A 22,340-nucleotide genomic window follows, 5' to 3' on the forward strand; every position below is an offset into this window, starting at 1 on the left:
TGTTTCTTTGTGCTCATCCTGTTCTGGTGGCTTTTTGATTGTTTTAATCCCAGTCCCTGAGGAATTTTTTATGTTCTGATAAATTTGTGCTAATTAATTAAATTAATTATTACTCCACCTCCCACCACACATTTCCTTCTTTTCATCATGTTTGCCTGTTGTTCTTGAAATTCTGTTTATATCCCTAAGCAAAAAAAAAAAAATTCATTTTCCTTTGAACTATAGTCTTACAAATGCATTTTTCAGTGTACAAAATTGCTACCACTGGTCAATAACACCACTGCCTTCCAGCTATAAGATTTATAAAAGCCGTTGGAGAGACAGAACCATCCTCTGGGTCATTTGCAGCAGTATATTTCTATTTAAGCTGCCTAGTTTTTAGGGGCTAGTGCTTTTTATTTTTATTTTCTTTTTGTTTTTTCTTGTTTGTTTTTTTGTTTTTGTTTTTTTTTTAAGATTTCTTGAAGCTGCTAAGCCACATTCTCAGCTAGAATACACTGGATTGTTTTCATTTAGCTCAGAGAACTATGTTGATTTATTCAGTATCTGGTCTAATTTCTCTCTTCAGTCAACTGACTATTCTTGCAACATGAACCTATATTTTACTCTAGCGAGGATTTTACAGATGCCTAAAACTAACTTGAAGATTGCTAAAGGTCAATGCCTTATTCTAAGCAGTTATGCTATATAACTTTCTACAGTTAACATCAAAAAGAAGAACATCATTGCAGGCCACTGATGATTCTGCTTATCAGAGCTGCACAAATAATATTAACTTTTGGTGCAGAGTGGTGGAATAAGTGAGGGATAACTAACATTAATTACTGAATTATATAGCTTTATTGAATCACAATATCACTAAGTATCAAACTAAGCATTTGACTGTTGAACTTACAGAAAATACGTGTCATTCTTGAAATAAGTTTCCAGTCTGATTCTGGAAGAAGAAGTACTGTTTCCTGCTCAGCAGTCTGGGAAATAAAGGAAGCAGTTCTCCGAGGAGATCTAGAAGCTACTTCAAATTCAGTTTGAAAGCACAGTATTTTCTCTCAAATGCTAAGTAATTAGGGTTATGCTCAGCAAGTTCTGCCGTAAAAAGTGCATGGAGGATTAGTGAAGGTGAAGAGGAAAAACATTTGTAGGAGGATGCTTACATGGTTGCGTGGTAACCAGATGTATATTGTTTTGTCTGAGCTGAGGTTTTCTGATCAGCATTTTATTATAAACTGGCAGTGTCACATCTCCATGCAGCTACTGAAAAGCATTTGTTTTCTTTTGTTTATTAAATAAAATCCTATATTCACATGTCACAGGAAATATATATCATTTCTTTAAATCTATACCAAAAAGAGCAGAAGGCAAAGAGCTGAAGTTTCGAGATAGAGGCCCCATAATGAAGTGGGAAAGAAAAAATCGAACTTGAAAAGCATATTACTTTCTTTTATCTTCCTTCTTGCTTAAAGTATAGTTATTTTTACTTAGTATCTTTACCAGTAGAACATAACATTTGCGAAAAACACTAATATTTCAGTAATTTTTGCTTGATGAGTGGTTATCGAACAGGAAGAGAAAATCACATTTAAGAGAGGCATTTTTTCCTACTAGTCTTCTGTTAGACTAGTAACAGAGATCTCTGCTGTGTATGGAAACACTACTCTGTAAACTGAAAGTGGTAATATTTTGTCATTTTAGAAAAACAATATTTTTGCTTTATTTCAGAGAAAGTCTCTAAAATTGTTCCCTTGCTGTTAGTGTTGCACTGACATTGACATGAAACCACATTGCAGAGTATATCATGTTACTAGCATCTGACCTTCCTGCTACCTGCAACAAGATATCTGGTTCATAAATTTTAGCATAGTTTTTGATTTAACTTCAGCATTCCAATAAAGCATGACAAAGTTCACACTTGAAGATCTAAATCTCATTTGCAGTATTGTTGATTTCTAATTGTATATTAAAAACAACATGAATTGTACTGAAAATAACATACGTACAGTCAGATCAAGACCTATCTAAAAAGAAATGTCCAGTTTGGAGCAGTTAAGATATTATTCACAGGGCTGTTTCTACCCTAGTCATTGAGGTAATGTGTTGTGAAGCCTGGATACTAAGAAACCAGAGTTGAAGTCAGCAACTTATACCCTGTGAAACGAAGCTTAAAGCAAGCCCTTGTTCTGCATTACAGTGTTGGATATGGCTTCCTGTGCAATGGCCCTAAGAAAGCTCAGCGTGCCTTGATGGTCTAAACAGTCTCTTTCCAATGCTCTGATACTGTTCCTGTGAAAATATTCTTGAAGTGTTTCTACAGAGACCCTGAGGTAAACTGGCTTTGAAAATATAAGATTTCTAATGTATTAGAAAATCTGTGTTACCCTGTGGGTTCAACTTCAATTTCCTAAATAGATATCTCTCATATGGAGATGTAAAGCTACAGTGAGCTGCTGTTGAATTTTTTTCTGATTGTTTTATGTGTGATGTTTACTTCTTCGGGGAGCCACACTATTTGGATGACCAGCTGAGATATAAGGAAAGGAAGGGAAAAATCACATCTGGACCTTTCAGTGCAAAGAACCATGTATTTGCATTAACTTCTTTCCACTGCTAATAACAATGCACTGAGATCCAGCATGTGGAAAACTCGCCATGAACCTCAACATAACAGACAAAGTTAACGATTCACTATGAATTACTGATGTGGCTGTATTTCTCAGAAACAGTTAAACGGCTCTTACTTTGTCCTATAAAGGACTGTCACAGTTTTGCCATGATGGATAGTTAATTTACAGCTCATTTTGTGGATTTACATCATGCTTGAAAGAAACTCTTGTCTAAGCAAAGAATTCACAATGCAAGCAAGAGTTTCAAAAACAGACATTGGAAAAACATGTGGGTTTTTTTTCTCTTTCTCTGCAGTCTAAGTTTTTTCCAGATATACAGGCTGTTTAAAGGTAGCAACAATTATAATTGGCACAGCCAAGGGAAGGAAGAAAACACCATAAAAATCAAAATGAAGAAGAGAAAGGAAGAGGAGGAGAAGGAGAGAAGGAGGAAGAAAATATTGTCTTCAATTCAGTTTGTCACTTCAAGATCCAGAAAATTTGAATGATTTCTAGGCTTTCTGAATTTACCGGATTATTGACCCTACACTTTGCTTCCACCCTGCAAACAGACTCGACATAATCTGACCTTTTAAATTTTGTCAATTCAGTTAGAATCTCTGACTCTTTCTCAGATTCGTAGATATGGGAAAGAGTAATTTCTGTAGGCTATAGTCATGACATTTGTGCACTTATTAGTGAGCATGAATTGTTTGCAATGCTTTGATGCAAGTTCATAGAGTAATTCAGCAAGTACTCATTGTTCTGAAGGAAAAAAACATAAAAATCTATAAAGCATTTTTCTATCCCTGAAGTGGTGAAATTTCAGGGTAACAGGGTGATTTTTGAGTTAGATAAACTGATATCTGTCACTTTAGTATGCGTTTGCCATGCATCTGTCATACTGAAATCACTAAAAATCTACTTTGGAAGTATTAATGAACACTTCTGCTGTGATCTGGACATGTTGCCCCCCAGAATAGAAATGTGTACATACTTTTTAGGATACATTCAGAGTTTACGAGGGATGAGAAAGTAGCCATTTAAAAAAGTTATAGTTCTGTGTCGTTGCCTTAGTGGTTTTACACAGCAGACAAAGTAAATTGAACTTTCATTCAGCAGTCCTACCAGCAAAATGACTTCTCATATTTTACTATAGTTACCAGTGGAAGTACTGGCTAACCTATTCTTTATTAAAATGTTCATTTTCCTTGTACTGCAATGCCCCTGGCCTTGGCATATTTCTTGTGAGCTGCTGCTGGAAAATTCTCTGTGCTTGGCAGAAGTCAAGAATTTATGATATGCCTCTGAGCAGCACTGAGGCAAACAGCAAAGCTGTTATCCTTAGTGCACTTTTGCAAGGCTATCTGTTAAAATGTGCATCTGATCTGAAATTTGTGTTTGTTTCAATATTATTTTGATGCTGCCTTGCCAAACAAAAAAGCAGCAACAGAAGTCCTCTGCCCAGCACAATATTATTCAGGAGCTGAATAATCTTATAAAACACAGAGCAAATGTTTCTTAACTGCAAAGCATTTTCAAGTAAGTATTAAAACCAGAATGAATTACCCTTGGCCTTGTTAAGCCAGACTATGTTGTGTAGCACACACCTGGACTTCCAATATTATGCTGAATTTGGATAAGATCAAGACCTATGTCTTGGAAATTATGACAGCATTGGTTCTGGCAAAATGTATACAACTAAAGTTGCTGTCACAGGCACACAGGGAAAGTAAATTTTGACAAGATGTCTGCTAAATAATTCTGCATATGAGTCTGCAAAGGTGACTTCCATGGGAACAGCATTTCTGCAAATACATTTCTCAATGACAGAAAGTTTTCATCTCGGAAACAATTCAATGTTTCTTGCTTATTCATTTTATCATGGGCAGGAGTGTAAGAGGAGATTTTAAAGGCTGAGTAACATTATAAAGAATGATGTGGTCCCTGCAGTACAGAGAAAAAGACTGGAGGTTTCAACTCCATATCATCATTTATTAGAGCTAAAAAAGTTAGTACTTTTTCTGTCCATGGGAAAGTTCTCTGCAATGCCATCTGAGTGGTTTTCTTCCAAAGAATTTTGAGATATTATCAAACCACGGCTTTAATGAATTACTTGGCTGTAAATTAAATTTAAGCCAGAAATAGTCAGTATTGTCACGACAGGGTCATCTGTGTGAACTAGGCTTAGTGCATTTTAAGGGAGTCCATGCTTACCTGGTTGATGTGGAAAGCTTTTTCTTAAGAGGGATATTTTCATATCTTAGTGTGGTGTGAAAATAAAAACAAACCAACAAACATATTAGCAAAGCAGGTAAAATCTGGACCCAAGTTCCCTGAAATGAGTTGAAATTTAAATCAGCAGTGTTTGGCTCAGAGTACTAATTTGTTGGGGTTTTATTTCACTACCAATCAAGTACAAAGTTTTAATGGAGGTTTGAAATGCTATATAATTTTTCCCAACACTTAATGCAGTTCACTGACTGCCTAAATTACTTTCTAATGCCTCAGTATATATCCTAAAATAGGCTGGTTGATTTATCAGTAAATGCACTTTTGTTGACAGCTGTTGTCCAGTACTTCATGCAATACTGTTTTTTATAATGGTTTTCCTCTTTCTAGATGATTATATGTCACAGTACCCTGATTTTCGTTAGCATACATCCTGATACATAATATGCTATATTCTGGCCAAAATATATAATTTTACAGTGAATAATCCTGACCTTCAAAATGAGATTTGGTGACCATGTCTGTCTTGGTGACCAGGACGTGAAAATAGCCTAATAAATACAGGCAGTAAATATATTTTCCCAAATAAATGGAAACTTAAAGGCACACTGACAAGTTATTTTGAGCAATATATTGAGCAAAATACAGGCTGTGTTTGAAATTCCTGCTAGGAAAATTCCTAGAAGAATTCACTGGAAGAGCAGCATGCTGATTTGTGAGTCACATGGTTTTATTTACTTGGTTTTGAAAGATTCTATTTCAGTATTTTTTATTATCCTCCTCCATCCCTTTTTCTATCTGGTTTTTGTAATCATTCCCTTAGACAGCAGTTAAATTTTGGTTTCTAATGAGATTATCTGCCAAGATTTGTAGCTTGTATTCTTAAGCCAGAACCTCTCATGTTGACTCATTCAGAGTATAATCTGATTGCTTAAGTAGCTGTATTGAATTCAACTGTACTGTTTAAGGAGTGTGTTTTTTCACAAAGAAAAAGTGTGGACTAACATCTGTCCTTATAATAATTTCCATATCTTTGTGAAACATTTCCAAATCTAGATGCAAGAAAGGAAAACAGAATCTCATTTAGATATTTTCTTTATAATCTCTTGCCATCTGAGTCAGTTCTTGCATTTTCAGAATATTCAGAATTGTGTGAGCAGGTGCTCACTTTGAAAAAAAGGCCACTGTATTATTTTGCCTATGGTGCGTCTTATGTCTTCTTGTTCAGGCACAATTTTGTCAAGCATCTCCATCTTGTACACGGTTGTGTCAAAAACCAAATGGGTAAGATTTTGATGGTATTTCTTCAAATAAAATGCATTCTTTAATTTTTTTTTACTTCAGAACTGAAATAAAAAACTAATATATGATCCAAAAAGCCTCTTTCAAGGGATATAAATGGGCAGAAAGCAGCTAATATAGACCTGGTCCCAGCAGCGTGAGAAAAATAGTAGATAAAGCTGATGCCAACTACAGAAAACAAAAATTACAGAGTATTTTACAAAAGCAATTCAGAGTGATTAAAAAAAAATAAATAAAAGTTGCTGATGTTATGGACCTGGAGTCCTAAATTGCATGGAGGTGCTATGTTCATTGTGATGACTTCCCTTTTATTTGCACCTAAGACTCTGTGAGAAGCCTTATTAGGTCAGATCAAAGACCAATCTACTGCAGCATCAATATCCTATTTTCTCTCACGTTCTCTTTCGGGTTTTCTCTCATGTTCCAATTTATAGCAAAATTCCATATGTAGTTACTTGTAAAATTTAGTAACCTGCTGTACCTACAGAGATCATTTCAGAGTTTAATTGTTAATTAGATCCCAAAAGGTTATCAGTGTTTTTTCAATTATTTCTTAAATTAATGTAGTAAGCTGATTACTGCTGCAGTCTAGAGCAGGATTACTTTTACACTAAGGAATTAACTACTGTGGGATACTGGCAGCAACTGATGTTGGATGAACAGGTGGGACTTATGGTGCTGCCTGCCCAGAGTGGAAGCATCCCTCTCCTGATCCCAAGGCAGGAGGACATAACTACCCCTTCTGCCTTGCAGCCCAACCTTTGGGGTCCGTTTATGGCAGGCAGTACATAAGTCCTTTGTGCCACCAAAATCTTTTCTACTTGGCATGGTATTCTCATTAAATTTGGCCTTGTTTGTTTATTTATTTATCTGTTTACAAGTGCAACCAGATGATTAAACTTAGCTTATCTTGTTTCCCTCTGCCAGCATTGTTTCTCATCAGTTCACTTATAACGCAGGACAAGATATAGAATAAAAGTTATGTCGCATGCACTACTTCAATAAAACTGAATATCCAAATATATTTTGGTTTCCTATATAAGAGTACAGGTCACAGAGTTTTAATATTTTTTTTCCATTTTTCCCTTATTCTATAGATTTCTAATATAAAATACATTAGCAAAATTGTACCTCAGAGCATCCTTATTTTCCAGTTCAACAGTTATTTGAAAATGATACAACTTGGAATTCTGGAAGAAAACCCAAAACTCTTTGGTAATATTTTCAAAAATGTTTAGAGCTCAGTTAGTGATTTACCCTTTTATAATTACTTTTTCATTAATGTGAATTCATATTACAGACAAACTATATAAGCAATGAGATAAAAAAAAGGAATAGAAAATAAAGTTTAAACTTCACAATCTTTCAATATGAGTGCATGAATTATTCTGAAGAAATATTATCTGCAATATAATAGAAAAGGTGGTGTTTACATTTAGCTGTTACCCCCAAGTATTAACACTGACTGTCAATTATATAGGAAATAGGAAACGATTATTTAATTGAATCACATGACTTAAAACTTATTTACAAGACCAGGTTTTCATGTTTATATTTTTGGAAATTATTCTTTTAAAATCAAGAAGTATTATAACATTCTGTATGTTTTTGATTCTAATTAAATTTTAACATGTATTACTTTATTTCCTTGCATTTTTTTTCCTACTGGCTGATCTGAGGCAGTTCCTGATTATTTCTTTTAACCAGTGCGATACTTTTATTTAAAAAAGTATAATACTATGTATTATAGTATTTCACATTTGTATACAATGATGGCTTTCTCTGGTGAGTACAACAATATCAATACTGAAATGGATACCCACATATATTATCAGCATTACATACCTTTTTTTGAGACAAGGATTTGTCACAGTAAGATCTTTGGCTAAACGCATTATACACATAGTTTTTTAATTTCTTCTAGCTAGTCTACCACAGCGAGAATAAAGACGCTCAGTTATGTGTACGAAAAAATGCATCTGTATGCTTAATCCAGATGTTTAATCCAGATGCCTTGGAATGTATGCAAGTTAAATATTTAATACTTAATGCAGAAATACTCTAGTAGAAGGCTGAAGCTGCCACTTACCTCTATGTAAGACGAAAATGTTATTAGCATATACTGCAATTCTTTCTCCAAAAACAGATTGCAGAAATATTTTTCTTTAAGTGCACAGCCTGCTGCATAAAAAAATGTTGTTAGAATCAATGCAAAGCAATTTGCGGTAACACCAGCTATTTTAATGGTCACATCATTTTAACTCTTCAAATATAATGCAGCAATGTGTCTTTACAAAATCAATAGCTTCTTCAATTACAGTTAACATGGTTCTCAAGACAGACTATAAATGCTATGCAATTAAAGTCTGAGGCACTACTTATTTCTCTTGTGTTGGCTCTTCTTGAAGTTGAATAGCTGGAAGGAAAAACTAATTTCTTACTTTCTCAACAAATATTTATTTTTCTCTAGTGTACTAATTATTACCAGCAGAAAGTAATTTTTTCTTGGAAATTTTGCCTTTGATGTGGATTGCTAGGGAAAAACCTGAAACCTCTGATTTTTGACATTTATTGAATGCAACCTTAATTATTTTCCAACCTTAATTATTCCCCTTGAAAGAACATGCATAAAATCCATGTTGGGTCCTGTAGCTATGTTCAGTAGACACAGGAATGATAATCCTCAATTCCTAAATCCTGCAGAGTATCTATCAAATTCATCTATATTTGTCTCACCTGTAATGCACCATAAACCACTCTTCCTGGTTCTCGCTCATATTACGAGGCAGTTCCTTCAGGCCTGGTTCGTTCTTCAGACTGGCAGAAACCCTTAGGTCTCGTGTCATTGAGCTTTGAGCAACTGAGTATTTCACTGTGGGAATAATTGGTCGGTGTGTGATGTACAGTGAGAGAATGCAGAAAAGTTGCTTAGCAAAAACCAGCCATCTATACATCCCTTCAAATCTCCAACCAAGCCATGTAGACCATCTCATCCATAGATTCTAGGGGTGTCAAGACAGGGAAGATACAGAACCATCTCCTTGTAGTATATCCACTTATTAAACCTCTGAGAAACTTTTTATCTTGAATGCCCCCCTGCCATCCAGTAACCCTGGATGTTACGATTCCATACTGACACTTTGAAAAAAAAAACATTCATTTTGAGGGAAATGCTATGTTCAGGGAAACGTGCTGAGGGAAATGTGAGGATTAAATGGCTGAGATTAATGAAGGTCACAAAAAAACAATTGGTAATAAATTAAACCATTTCATACAGTTTCTCTTTCCCTTTCCTTTTCCCTCTTTCCCTTTCCTTTCCCTTTCTCTTTTTCTTTTTCATACTATTTTATGTCCATGAGTGTTAAGGGTGATCAAGTGTTCCTCATTGCCAGCATGTTTTGTAAGATCAGTTTTCATTTCATCTTCATGTTGCTGAATATATGCAATGATTTTACCATACTTAATTTCTTCTTAAAACCAGCAAGTCCTTACCACAACAACAAGGCTGTGGTTAGGCTATCATAATCATGTCATAAAGTGATAACAAAGAAATTAATTTCAGCCATAATTTTAATTACATTTTACTTACCAACATTACAATTGTTTGCTTTACTGATATAAAAATGTAAAATCAAAAAAACCCCCACCATTACAAATAGCTACTTGATTCAGTAGAAAACAACCATATCATTCATTTACTGTGAGTGTATAAAAATAACCATCTGTTTACTATTTAGTTTTTACGATTTTTAGAAAGTGTAGAGTATGCAACTGCCTCATCTGCTTAATTGTTTCCAGTTAAATAATCTGAAGATTCTTTCTTAAAAGGATCAACATGATCATTGTTTGACTGCAAAGATTAAATGAAAATTTAGCTGAGATTAAGCTCACCTCTCTGTATTTGAAGCTATTTTCCAATGAAGGTCTGTAAACTGTTGTTACTGTTCCAGTAGTCTGAAATGCTAGATGAGTGCTTAGCAAGTCCTGTTTGAAAGCTTGCAATTCTCTTTTTCCTTATCTTTCTCCAAGATACTATACAATTCATTTTCTTGTATTTTCTTGACAGGCATTGTAGACCTCATCAACAAAACTAATACCTAGTGTTCAATCCAGGTATATTCACTGGGCAATTTGGAGGTTTAAAGGAGTTTGAGGTTAAGAGGTTGCAGAAGATTTTCAGTACCTTGGTAACTAGAAACAAATCTTATACCTCAGACTTATCCTGAATCTAGACAGAAGGAAGAAAACACACAAATTAAACTACTAAACTAATCAACCATTTTGGATCAGAGAAGTGTACGTACATATTGTCATACTGCTGATCATATCAATTGTAGTGGGCACGTAAAAAAACTTTTAAACTAGGTTTTCCCTTAAATTTGGTATCTGTCAAATGCAAAGTAGCTAATTCAGTATTTGGAAATGCAAGAAAAATTAGAACTCACAAAACTACTCAGCTTACGATGATATGTTTTTCCTGTATGATCTGAATTTTCATTGAATTGGACTTCGCAAGTAATTGCAAATATTATAATGGCAGGGGGGCGAGGAAGGTGAAGAGAGTTCTAGGAATTATTCTTAAGCAATTGAAAACAAAACATTGTAATGAAAGATAGTAACCATACTTAACTATGGACACTATCATATTAATGTATTTTGCTTTTATACTGTCTTTTTTATGAAATGTACAACAGAAGCACATTAATCTCTACCTCTTTCAGGATTAGAGCCAAACATTTTATTGCAGGAATTTTACAATGCATTTTTAACATTTTCCAGACACTGCAGGACTTCTAATAAGTGCTTAATTATCGGTTATGAGCTGAGTTTAGGAGGAGGGTAAAGTTTCCCCCTACTTTTACTGCAATTCTAATCAGATATCTGACAACTTATATTTTATACCGTGCATCATTCCTACCGAAGAGATAAAATATTTCCAAAATAAAAAATGACTGCACTGCAAAACAACCACACATTAGAAAACAAAGATTCTAATCTGCTGAAAAGTGATGCCTTTCAGAGGGCTGGAATGAGCAATTGTATTTTCTGTGTTTGTCTGGGACAACAGGGGCCATGTATGATGCCATGAATAATCACAAAATCATTGCTGCACACTTCTACAATGCCGATTTAAAACTAGAGTTCTATGAACACAAGTGTTAAGAGGACGGGCTTCTGACTTGGAAAGTGTTGTTTGTATTTCAGTCTGATTGCTTGATTTTAATGACTGCTATTCTTCTATTCTTTCATGTGCAAGTTTTCAGAATTACGAAGAGAGGGTATAGCTTAGAACTTTCCTTGGTTTTCGGATGTGTTCATGATTTTACACCTTTCTGCTTGGGAGTTAAATTTGACTACAGATTTATATGTCTGCTTACCTCTAATTTTAAAATATCTGCTTTTTACACATGTAAATAAAAAAAAAAAGGTTTTTTTTTGAGCCAAACTTGTATCACTTATTAGATTTTTTAATGTCCAAATTTTGATTTTTGCTTTGAGTAGAGAACTTAAATTGGTGAGGTCTGTACTGGCGTTGTAAGCTTTTCTTCTGTAGGCAAATTATTCTAAATTTAATGCTGCTGTTCAAAAGGAAGTCATTAGCTTCTGAAAACCGTATGTATATACCCTTTTCAGGGGAGTTTACTGGCAAAATACAGTGGAAAAATGAACACAACATAAATCAGTTTTCTTAAAAAGATGAACTAAGTAGTGTTATTTTTAGCACTTGCCTATTGCCCAGAGACTGACTTTTCCCCCTCCAAGGAAAACTTTTTTCATAATTAAGCAATATAACTAAATCTGTGATGTATTTCTGTTGTGTCCAGATGGACTTGATACAACAATCTTCACTATCTCTGGATATCTACATGCCAGTATGATGTGCAAAAGAGGCAAACCCAAGCAATAAAAACCTTCAAACCCTTGAGCTCCCTAGACTCAAAGTATATAGGGTCTCTTCTACCATGACATAGAACTTTCATTTTAGTTCAAGACAGAATTACAGAGATTGTGAAGCTTTGCCAACAAGCTGTATTCTGAATCTTAATCTGCTTCCACATGACAAACTCAGGACCATGTAGTAATGCAAAAATTTACTAAATGTTTGATAAAATACAGATTTTGTTTTTAAAAGAACTCTTGATAAAGGTCTGGGTTTGTCAAAATTTATTTTCTTCTGCTATGGTCTACCTAGCAACAGATAAAAATAATGGAAGTAAATCTGAAATGAAAAAGAGAGTCTCAGTCCTTTAGAAAGAGAAAGCAGAAGTTTAATTGTAAAAGATGATATGGAATAAAATATTTTCATGTAAAAATTCCATTTCTATGTGGATGAAATAGCCCTTAAAAAATCTTAGCCAGAATTTGCCTCTCAAAATCACTTTGCAGAAGGCTCTTCTTGATGTTTAAGTTACTCCTATTCTTTCCATATCTAGAGAAATTTATACAGTAACATATTCTTCTTAATTCTTGCGTCAGAGAAGGAAAGGGTGGTAATATCTGGGTAAGGAGCTAAAAGCTGTAAAGAGATAAGCTTGATTGTGCTACAGAAAAAAGTCACAAGGTACTGACCAAACGTCCATTAGATGACGCTGCTTACATATATAACTATTTAAAAAATCCCCATTCTATTTTGGTCCCTTGGGAGATGGTTCAATAATTGTTGAATGGTTATGAATGAACCATCTCTTCTTAAATTCCTAATAAGTAGTTTCTTCATCTGTCTTGTGTTTTACGAGCATTGAAGAGATTTAATCCCTACTTACTTCAATGAAGTAAGGAATATATATAGTTTATATATAGTATAAAAAGGTTTGCCTCAAACAACTTGAAATGAGACATGGTCATGTTTCCGATCCAGACCCCCACACTGATGGCTGAAGAAACTGATAACTGAATGGAAGGTAATATATAAGTGGAGTTACTGATAAGAAACAAGCTCTGCCGGAGGTGGTGTATAGTCTTGTTTAGAGTTCTGATACCCTTTGGGATGTGGGGAAAGTGAGGAAGAGGAGCAGTTGACAAGGAAGAAGTCCTGCTTGTGGGCCTTTGTCCTGTCTCCAGCCCTAATTCCCGCCCCAAAGCAACCCTGATTGCTATTGAATATCTGATAAACCGCAAAAGGAAGCTTTAGGGGGGTATGAATCACCAGGCCTTCTTCCAGAATCTCCTAGAAGACTTAAATGAGTATGATAATCACTCTCCATCTAATTGGAGGACTCATGAAACCGAGACACATACAAGCTAGCCAATTTGGCTACTCTCTCTCTCCCTGTTCCACCTTCCTTTCATTGCTTCCTGGATCCATGATGCAGAAGAAGCATCCATCACTGGCAAAAAAGAAACTTCATTGCTGGAGCTCTAAGTTAGTGAAATTTTTTTCTACTTCTCTTTCCTCTTTTTCCTGTCTATATTTCCTATTCTCTTCCCCTTTTCCTGATTCACTGAAATGTTCAACTACACCATTGTTTTATTCCTTGCTCAATAAAGAAAAGTTCCTCTCTTTTTCATGTTTCTGGTTGCTTGGTGTGAATGCACCTTTGTTTGCCTCATGGGAATCTCAACTCTTTGTCAAACCACGCTTGAAGCCAAGGTTCTCAAACTGGTCCTTGACAGTCCTTTACTCTGAGTTCATTTAATTTTAATTTGTTTTCCTTTAATTACTTTGGAAACTCAAGGATTCTTTATCAGTGCTTCAAAATGAAGAAACATTCTGATGTTTTTTATCACCAAGGCTTCAACAACTTGAGAGATCAAATGAATTATAACCAGTAAATGCTCTTCTTTCTTCTTTTACCATACCAAGTAATGGAAATTTTTGTCTGTTTAGCTAATGAAAAAATATATTTGAAAAAAGCAAATATCCGTTACTGTAATATGACTAAATGCATAAAAAAAAAATAAAACAAGTAATGCCAGTTATGCTCTAACATTACAAAGAACTGCTTCCCAGCTTATGAAGCACCTTTCTTTAATATTTATTATTGTTTATGGATTCAGTATAAACGTTCACTGTTTTTGATCAATGTAACCTTTTTTAGGCATACCGAAAATACTTCTTACGCAAAACTTTACAGTTTATACACCCTTGTGTTACATATTCAATGTTATTTAAATATTACATTTCCTGTTTTGCATTGTTTTCATACAAAAATAATAATTCCAGTGTATTTGTTTTCTGTTAAGTACTGAGGTAATTTCCCAGTAGATGAGTTCAGCTGAAGGGGTCTGTACTATTCGATATGAGGGACTTTGTTAGAGAAAGATGGGTCCATTACAATTTTATACAGTTTCAAAACTGCACGTAGGTTTTGTAGTTCTTGTCAGAAGAGGTGCATGAATTACTCTCAATGCGGGCTAAATTTCCATAAAGCCCTGCAATGCCAGTATGAAGGCTTTCACATTAGGCATATTGTGTCAATGTATTATTTTATATAAGTTGCAGAATAATGCCCTCTTCTGCCATCAAAACATTTTTTTTTTAATTTTTTTATTTTTATTAACTGAGAGGAATAAAATGGCAGTTGAGACATCTTGGTTGAGGACATGGAGGAATTTATATCGTTTGCTGATGGATGATATCCAGATCTAAGCACTGTTTTCATAATTTATTATTAGGAATTTGGGCAAGATATAGTATTTTCATGACCTAGAGTCCCCAAATGCATCAAATTCATTGTCCTCATCTGTCTATCCAACACTATATGTTCTGCACTATAAGTTACCCTCATAAACCTAACTTCGATCAGTAGTCCATGATTTTCTAAGAAGTGATTAAAAAATTGCTACAATCAAGAAGAGTACATTGCAGTCTTTACTTGACTGCATGCTCTCAGTGTGCTGCATCATTTGAGGGTAGTATCCAATCTTTTGAAAAAGCATGAGTATTCTTTAAAATATGCTGCATGTTGGTCTCCTGTAAGCATATTTATTTGTGATTATGCACTGAAACACAGATGACTTTTTCCTCTAAGAAAACAGCAGATGTATAAGGTACTGAGTTGAGTTAATTTTAATATGCACTAAACAGTCTACATAATGTTAATGTAGTTCTCATAAATATAATTACTCAAGTCTTAAAAAGGTGTAAGGACCACAAAAGAGAAAACAGGACGGAATAATTACAGATGGAAATTATTAGGAAACTCCTCTAGAAAGAGCAGATTAATCATAACATTTTTGAAAAAAAGACAATGTTGTGAAGTAGAAAAAGTATTCTTCATATCTTACTATTTTATAGTTTGCCTAATGTTAGGGTAAGCATAACATAAAAAAAGGTAAGAAACTTGACCAATATTAACTAACAGGTTGCAATTAAACTATGGAAGGTCTTTCTTTAGGTCAGCCACAAGCTACATAAAAATGACTTCATTATCTCTTTACACTTCATATACTAAGAAAATGAAAAGCAAGGATCTGCCATAGCAGCTGTCCAGTCACTTGAAAACTCCCTTTAGTATGCAAGTATCCCACATCAGCCATTTAAACTGAGATTAAAGGTACATTTTAGTGCTAGAAACTAAGACATTCAACCTTGAAGGTTGGATATACTGACAAAAGACGGCAGACAATTCTCCCTGCTTTCAAAAAAAAAAAAAACTTTCTTTTTTTCTTATTTTTTCTGAAACAAATTTTTAAAAAACAACACTACTTCTCTATAATTCTTTGTGTGACATTACTGTGTCCTCAATGACTTTCTGTGAATGCTTACATAATCTATGATACATAGGCACTTACCTTTACCTTACAGGTGCATAAAAAGCTCTAATTTTCAAGAAAAGTTTAACTAAAAATTTTACTTTGGTCTTGATATTTTAGTTTTCTAGACAGAACAAGACTCATTCAAAGTTCCTCAGACTGACGACACTTCTTATTGATGAATTTCTGCTCACACCTTATTATCCATTAGTCAAGCAACACAACTAATTAAGACTTTTTCAAGGGACACAAAAACATTTAGATAAAAGTTTAAAAGGGATTTTAATCACAGATGAGTTTTTACTTATAAATAATGCTACATTATACATTTGTTATTTATAAACTGCCTACTTCATGCATAGAATCGTAGTGTTACCTTTCGAAAGTGCATCATTTTAAATGCAAATCTTGCCTTTCTTACTAGTTAGACATACTTATCCAGAAACAAATTTCACAAAGGTATTTTTAAATTCAGCAGTTTCATGGTACTTCTCTTTTTATTATTTTTATTGATGTACTGATGGAGTACAATAACATTAAACTTTCTAGGCTAAGAGCTTACAAGCAGAACAAAATCTTCCTAATATATAAATTCATTAATGATATTTACTTTCCTGTATATTTGCTAAACATTTTGAACTCCTCAGTTTTCTACATAGTAGAGAAAAGAAGGATCCTGGTAATACTCATGGGTTACTCATGCCATTCTCTTCTCTCAATTTTGAAGAAAATATCTTCTGGAAATTGTGATATATTTTGTACAGAGGTTGCAGAATGGTTCTCCCACATTCAGATGTTATATAATAAGACTTGTATCAGGAAGAAATAACTTCTGTTAAGCCAGATGACAGTTTTGAGGAGGGGCTCCAAAGACCTGACTTTGGTTACCCAAAAGATTCCTCAGCTTTGAATCATAAATATTAAAGTTCAAGAAAGTAAGAAAAAAAAAAGTATGAAAGTATGAAAAAAGTTTCAAGAAAGTGTGAGAACAGTCTGCTTCTCATGTTTCTGATCTAGGAAGAACTTGCATTCCTGAGAAATTTCTCTGCCTCTTTCTAGCTTATCAGTTGATCTAAAAACTATATTACCACATCTTGTTCTGTTTTTTCAGACCATTGTGTCCACAGTGATGCAGTTTGTTACGCACAGCTTTCTGAAGTGGGAATCATAAACATGTCCATCATAAACATGTTCAAAGCCTTTTCTGTTTCCCACCACATGATGAAATAATAGTAATTACTTGCACTGTAAACAAAGCTGTTGATGAAGTAGGGACTTCAAAACACCACATAAAATATAGCTTCCTGTGAAAGCAAAATACTTAAAAAATAGGGACTCTTTTCTTTAGAAAGTGTAGACATACTTCAAAGCAACTGAAAAGATCCTGCTGGAGATAAAATAATAAAATACCCAGCACAGACAATTTTTTAGGCACAGTTATACAGTTCTGCTGCTGCTTTATTTATTGAATAACAGTTTAAAGATGAGGTGAGCATTTTTCTGTATTATTTGAATAGAATATTTTGCATAAACTCTTTCTTGTATCAGTTAGGCTGCAACAGAAGAATTTTGGACCCATTTATTATTGATGTGAAAATAGAAAAATAAAAATTGAGCAATTTTTCACAATTCATTATTAGCTGTTTACAGATAAAAGACCAAAGGTACCTACTTTCTACATACATTCCTTACTAGGTATCCAAAATAGCTAGGCAGGACATATTACTAAGAAATTGTCTCTTCTTTCAGATTCAGTTTTTAAAAAGTGTTGATATTATAGAAATATAGTGACATGACAATTGACTTACCTGTTACCACCAAGCAATAAGCCATCAGTTCACGTACACTTGTCTTCTTATACTCATGGCATCCTACTTTCTTTACAGATACTGCTTAAGAAAGATTTGTCTGAAGGACAGCTCTCCTGATCGCAAACTTTCCCTAAGCCCTTGAAACAATGACTACTCACTCATTTTTTAACCTTTGCAGAGGATAGGTTAGTGTAATCATGACATTCAGCTACAAAAAGGAACACAACAGGTACATAAGCAGCAAAAATATCATAGGTAGAGTCATACGTATAGACACTGATGCATGTGTTACCTGGCACTATTGAATTTAAGAGAATAATAAGGTGCCTACTTTTACTTTTTAAAGACAGGGACATACAGAAAATGATTGATTACAATGGAGAGAATTGCATAATACAATGTCTTCCTGACTATATAAATGTGTTAAAATGTGAGAAAGATGAGAGGGTGATATATTGCAAAATAAATACACGTTCACATTGCAGGGACAATGAAGAGAGCAGATATGCATACAAAAAGAGGTTCAGGTAAGAAATAGGAGAACAGAGTTGTTCTGCTTAGGACTGGTTATAAATTCACTTAAATACCATCCTAATTTATCGTAATTTCCATTGTAGTGCAACCCATTAAAGCAGAAAGCTGGATCCTTATTCCCAAAATAGGACATAGTTTAAGGCACTGTAGAAAACAATGTATGACTAATAATAAAATACAAGCTTAGAAGAAACTGGACAATACTGATTGCTTTGATGATAGGTAGCAATTACTATACCAATTACAACATTACAGTGGGAATTACGACAAAGACCATTTTTCCTTCCCCTCTCCAATATTTCTTGGGAGCCATTCCAAATGTCATGAAGAAAAAATTGTAAGGAACTTTGATTGGCATTAGCTATTTGGAAGAACTTTTCAGTGTACTCGTAATGACTCAGATCTGATAGTTTATGAGCTGGGCTGTTAGAAAATAGGAAAAGGCAGCCAATGCCAGTAAAATATTGCTGTAGAATTCATCCCTTTATCATGGTCTTTTTAACAAACAATGAATTCTACAGCAATATTTGGAACTGGCACACACTGATCAACTTACATACCTGCTCCTCAGTAAATGATAAAAGGACAAGGGTAAGGGAAAATATGGTAATTCTACAAGAAGAAGTAGTTATTCATTCAAAGAGAAGTGACAAACAGAGGATTGGTACTTTGTTTCAGCTAGAAGGAAACAGGTCAGCATTAAGTAGATAGATATTTTTTAATCAACATGAAAAGGATAGCAGAACTCCATGGTAAATTAGGTTACCTAGTGATAATGAGCAGAAGTGAAAGGGATAATAAATCAAGCAGAGTGCAAGTAATAGTCTCGAGATCAGATCACAGTTGGGGGAGGATAAGAACAAACTGAATTTGGATGATGGACACTTCTGCAGAATGCAAGAAGCCATACTGGAAAGCTTCTAAGATGCCACTGAAATCTAAGTTCATTATTAACTGAGAGATAGAAATCCAGACAGCCAGTTGTAGGTAACACCTTTAATAGGACATGAGAAGAAGGCAGTAGTATATATTAGGAGATTTATATTATCTGTCTATGCTTTTTGATTATTCATGTGCATTCACAATATGAAGAAATTTCCATTGCCTCCATAAATTATCTTTTACCTTCCATATATGCAATTGAGCAATCCTGCAATCTTGGAGCAGTTCCCTTCATCACCTTTAAACTTTTCATAGGATAAAGTTTGACTTGGTGTCACCAGCAGACCTGAGATGAGGAGTATAATGCTGAGGAAACCTCACTAATGCTCACCTCTCACTCCGTAACCTCAAATCTTCCAAATCAGTAAGGACACAAGTACTTGAGAATTCCAGTTTTCAAGAACTGCAGAGAACTGCGAATCAGCTTTGCTCCATAAAGTTGATAACAAATGTTTCATTACCTCCTCAGCGGAATACCCCAAGATTTTCTTTCCTTACCCATAGGAAGCACTGAGATTTGCTATCAATAGCATCACTGAGATGATGCTATTGATTTGTGCTTGAGACCTTTTTATTTGCTTTTTATTTGTCTGAAAAAAATATTGGTTTGGGACACATCTTACTTGATAAATTTTTTATTTATCAGTTTTAGTACAGCATTTTTATCCAGATCTAGGAAACAAATTCAGATCCTAACTCAAAGCTTCATTATTGAACACCTTTATTTTGACTAGAAAAAATATATTGAAACTTTTGAGTTTTCTGCAGAAGCACTCTTCTTACATAGCCCTGCCTCTTCTTAGCAGACCCAGGGAGTCAACTTTTAAAACGATAGTCGGCTGTCATTATTGTTTATATGTCAAGTTTATGATTTCTTAAACGTCATCACAAATAATCCAAGACACTATGGACGGGACTTACTGATTTTTCTGCTTAACTTAAAATGGCAGAAAACTGTCACATCTGCAAGGAGGGGCGGACAGGATAAGTGACCCCAAACTGATGGAAAAAGTGTTCCGTGCCATACATGTATACGTGTCATACTCCATACAAAACTGATGAGTATAAGGATCAAGCTCTCTTCTTTGATGGCCAAGTGTTTAGTAAAGACTTTGAACATCCTTCTGCCCCTGATTCATAGTTGTGCATCCCTGGACGTGGTTCCTGAGTCCCTCTCCCTTCTGCTGCTGAGTCCAATCTGAGACCTTTCTCTATGCCTGCTCTGAAGTATCATATATTTATCATATAGTTTTCTATTTGGTATATTTGTATATATTGTATTGCTTTCTTATTTATATTATTATTTACCTTTTTAATACTATTTTTTCATTAAGCCTGTTTCATTTGTAATTTCCAACCCAGAATTCTGTCTTTCTCATTTTCCTTTCCTCTTTCCCTCTGGGGATGGGTGAATTGGGGTACAACTGCCTATGCTTAGCTGTCAACCAGGCCAGGAGTAGGGTTAAACCGTGGCAAGCATCCAGCTAGTCATGAAAGCATTTACAGCAGTGAAAGCTTCTGAAGCTGCATTACTATCCAGGTTGAACAGTTTTAGTCTGTGTGGAGATATTTAAAGGCTCCAGCTTTCCCTGATATCTGTACAGAAACATGAACACTGATTTCACACAACTCATTTCATTCCATACATAAAAGTAAATGTATGTTAGATGCCTAGATTAGATGATGTGGATCCTGTTATGCCTTTAATACTTCTATATGACTTGCAGTTACAAACCTACTCTTTTTCTACAGCCTGTGGATTTATGTCAGTAATATAAAAAAGAGGTGATTTAGAGGACAAATGTTAAGAAGTTGCAATCTCTTTAGCTTCTTTTACAGAGACAGATTCACGGTTTGGGGAAATGGCTTCTTGTTTGTTTAGTCTGTACCAGTAATGAAAACCATACTCTCTCCATTCCCAGCACTGGGGAAGGGCACAGCAAGACCACTATGTCTCTTAGTGTTGTTCTTTAGATAGGTAAACTGTTTAAAAGATATAACTCATCTTTGTCTGAATGAATTTTGTAACAGGTCTTTGAAATGAGAGCAAAAACTGTTTTCCTAATGTGTTTTCACAAATAATGGTACTGCAGGTGGGCTAAAACACATGCAGAATATAACTAGCACTAAAACTGTGTAAAGTAGTGTGGAGGCAGAGCGCTACTTCTTGTACTCATTCACAAGATGGATTGGTGAATTAAAATCTCATTACTGTGTTACGTTACATAGTCTTGTTATGTGTAATTATCAAGGCCAATTTGCTGCTATAACGTGATGACCAAATCTAAGAACTACCTAGAAATAGAAGTAAGTGTTGACAGCATCACAAGATTTCAAATTATAAATCGTGCCATTTACCGGACTTGTTTTTAGATTCGTTCTGGTGGTATGCAGCTGTAAGTCAAAACTGGCTTTCAAAGAATTAGAGGCAAGGCCGGAGATTAATCTTGGTTTATGTGAACCCAAACTCTTATTTCAGATGCTTAGAGTCAAGGAAAAATAATGAGAAGCTGAGATTATGTTTGAAATTTGATTTTCATTTAAAGTAATTCTGAGGGCCCTTATGACTTCGAGTAGGAACTACACTGTCCCTCATAAAACTGACACCTGAGCCTTTTCTTTAAATTCTGGGACATCTATATTGTTGTAAGAATAGTGTTAGGACTGAATTCAGAACAAGACTAGAGACAAGGTCACTTTTTCATCATCATCACCAGCTTCTGAACTGGAGGTTCAGAGAATTAAATGTATTATTATGATCAGAATTACATGAGTTGAGGAGAATGACTTATTCTAATTCAATGTCCTTCAGGATAACAACCTTTAGAGTTACTTCCCTTTTAATCTATAAAATATAATATTGCCAGAACTGTAATAACGCATGACAGAAACCTTACAAAGCACATCCTTGTACATTTGTCAAAAGGGTTTATTTGAGTTGTTTTTTCTTTATATCAGCAAGAAACTGTTAAAGTTTAGAGTAGTTCTTATATTCAGGTATCACCTGTGAATGTTCAGGAATGAAAATACAAAATGAACACTCAGCTCAATCTTAACAGGTGACTTGATTACTCCTGCAAGGTCACTGCCGCATTTTTAGTTCTCAGCAGATGGATGGTCAGGTGAAGCAGGCTGCAGTCTGGGTGGACCCCTGAGTCTACAGTCTGCTAACGCTGGAAAACAGCTTCTCAGCCCAAAACTGACTGAGATGAACTGGTTTGGA

This window comes from Cuculus canorus, chromosome Z (assembly GCF_017976375.1).
Source record: "Cuculus canorus isolate bCucCan1 chromosome Z, bCucCan1.pri, whole genome shotgun sequence".
Lineage (NCBI taxonomy): Eukaryota > Metazoa > Chordata > Aves > Cuculiformes > Cuculidae > Cuculus > Cuculus canorus.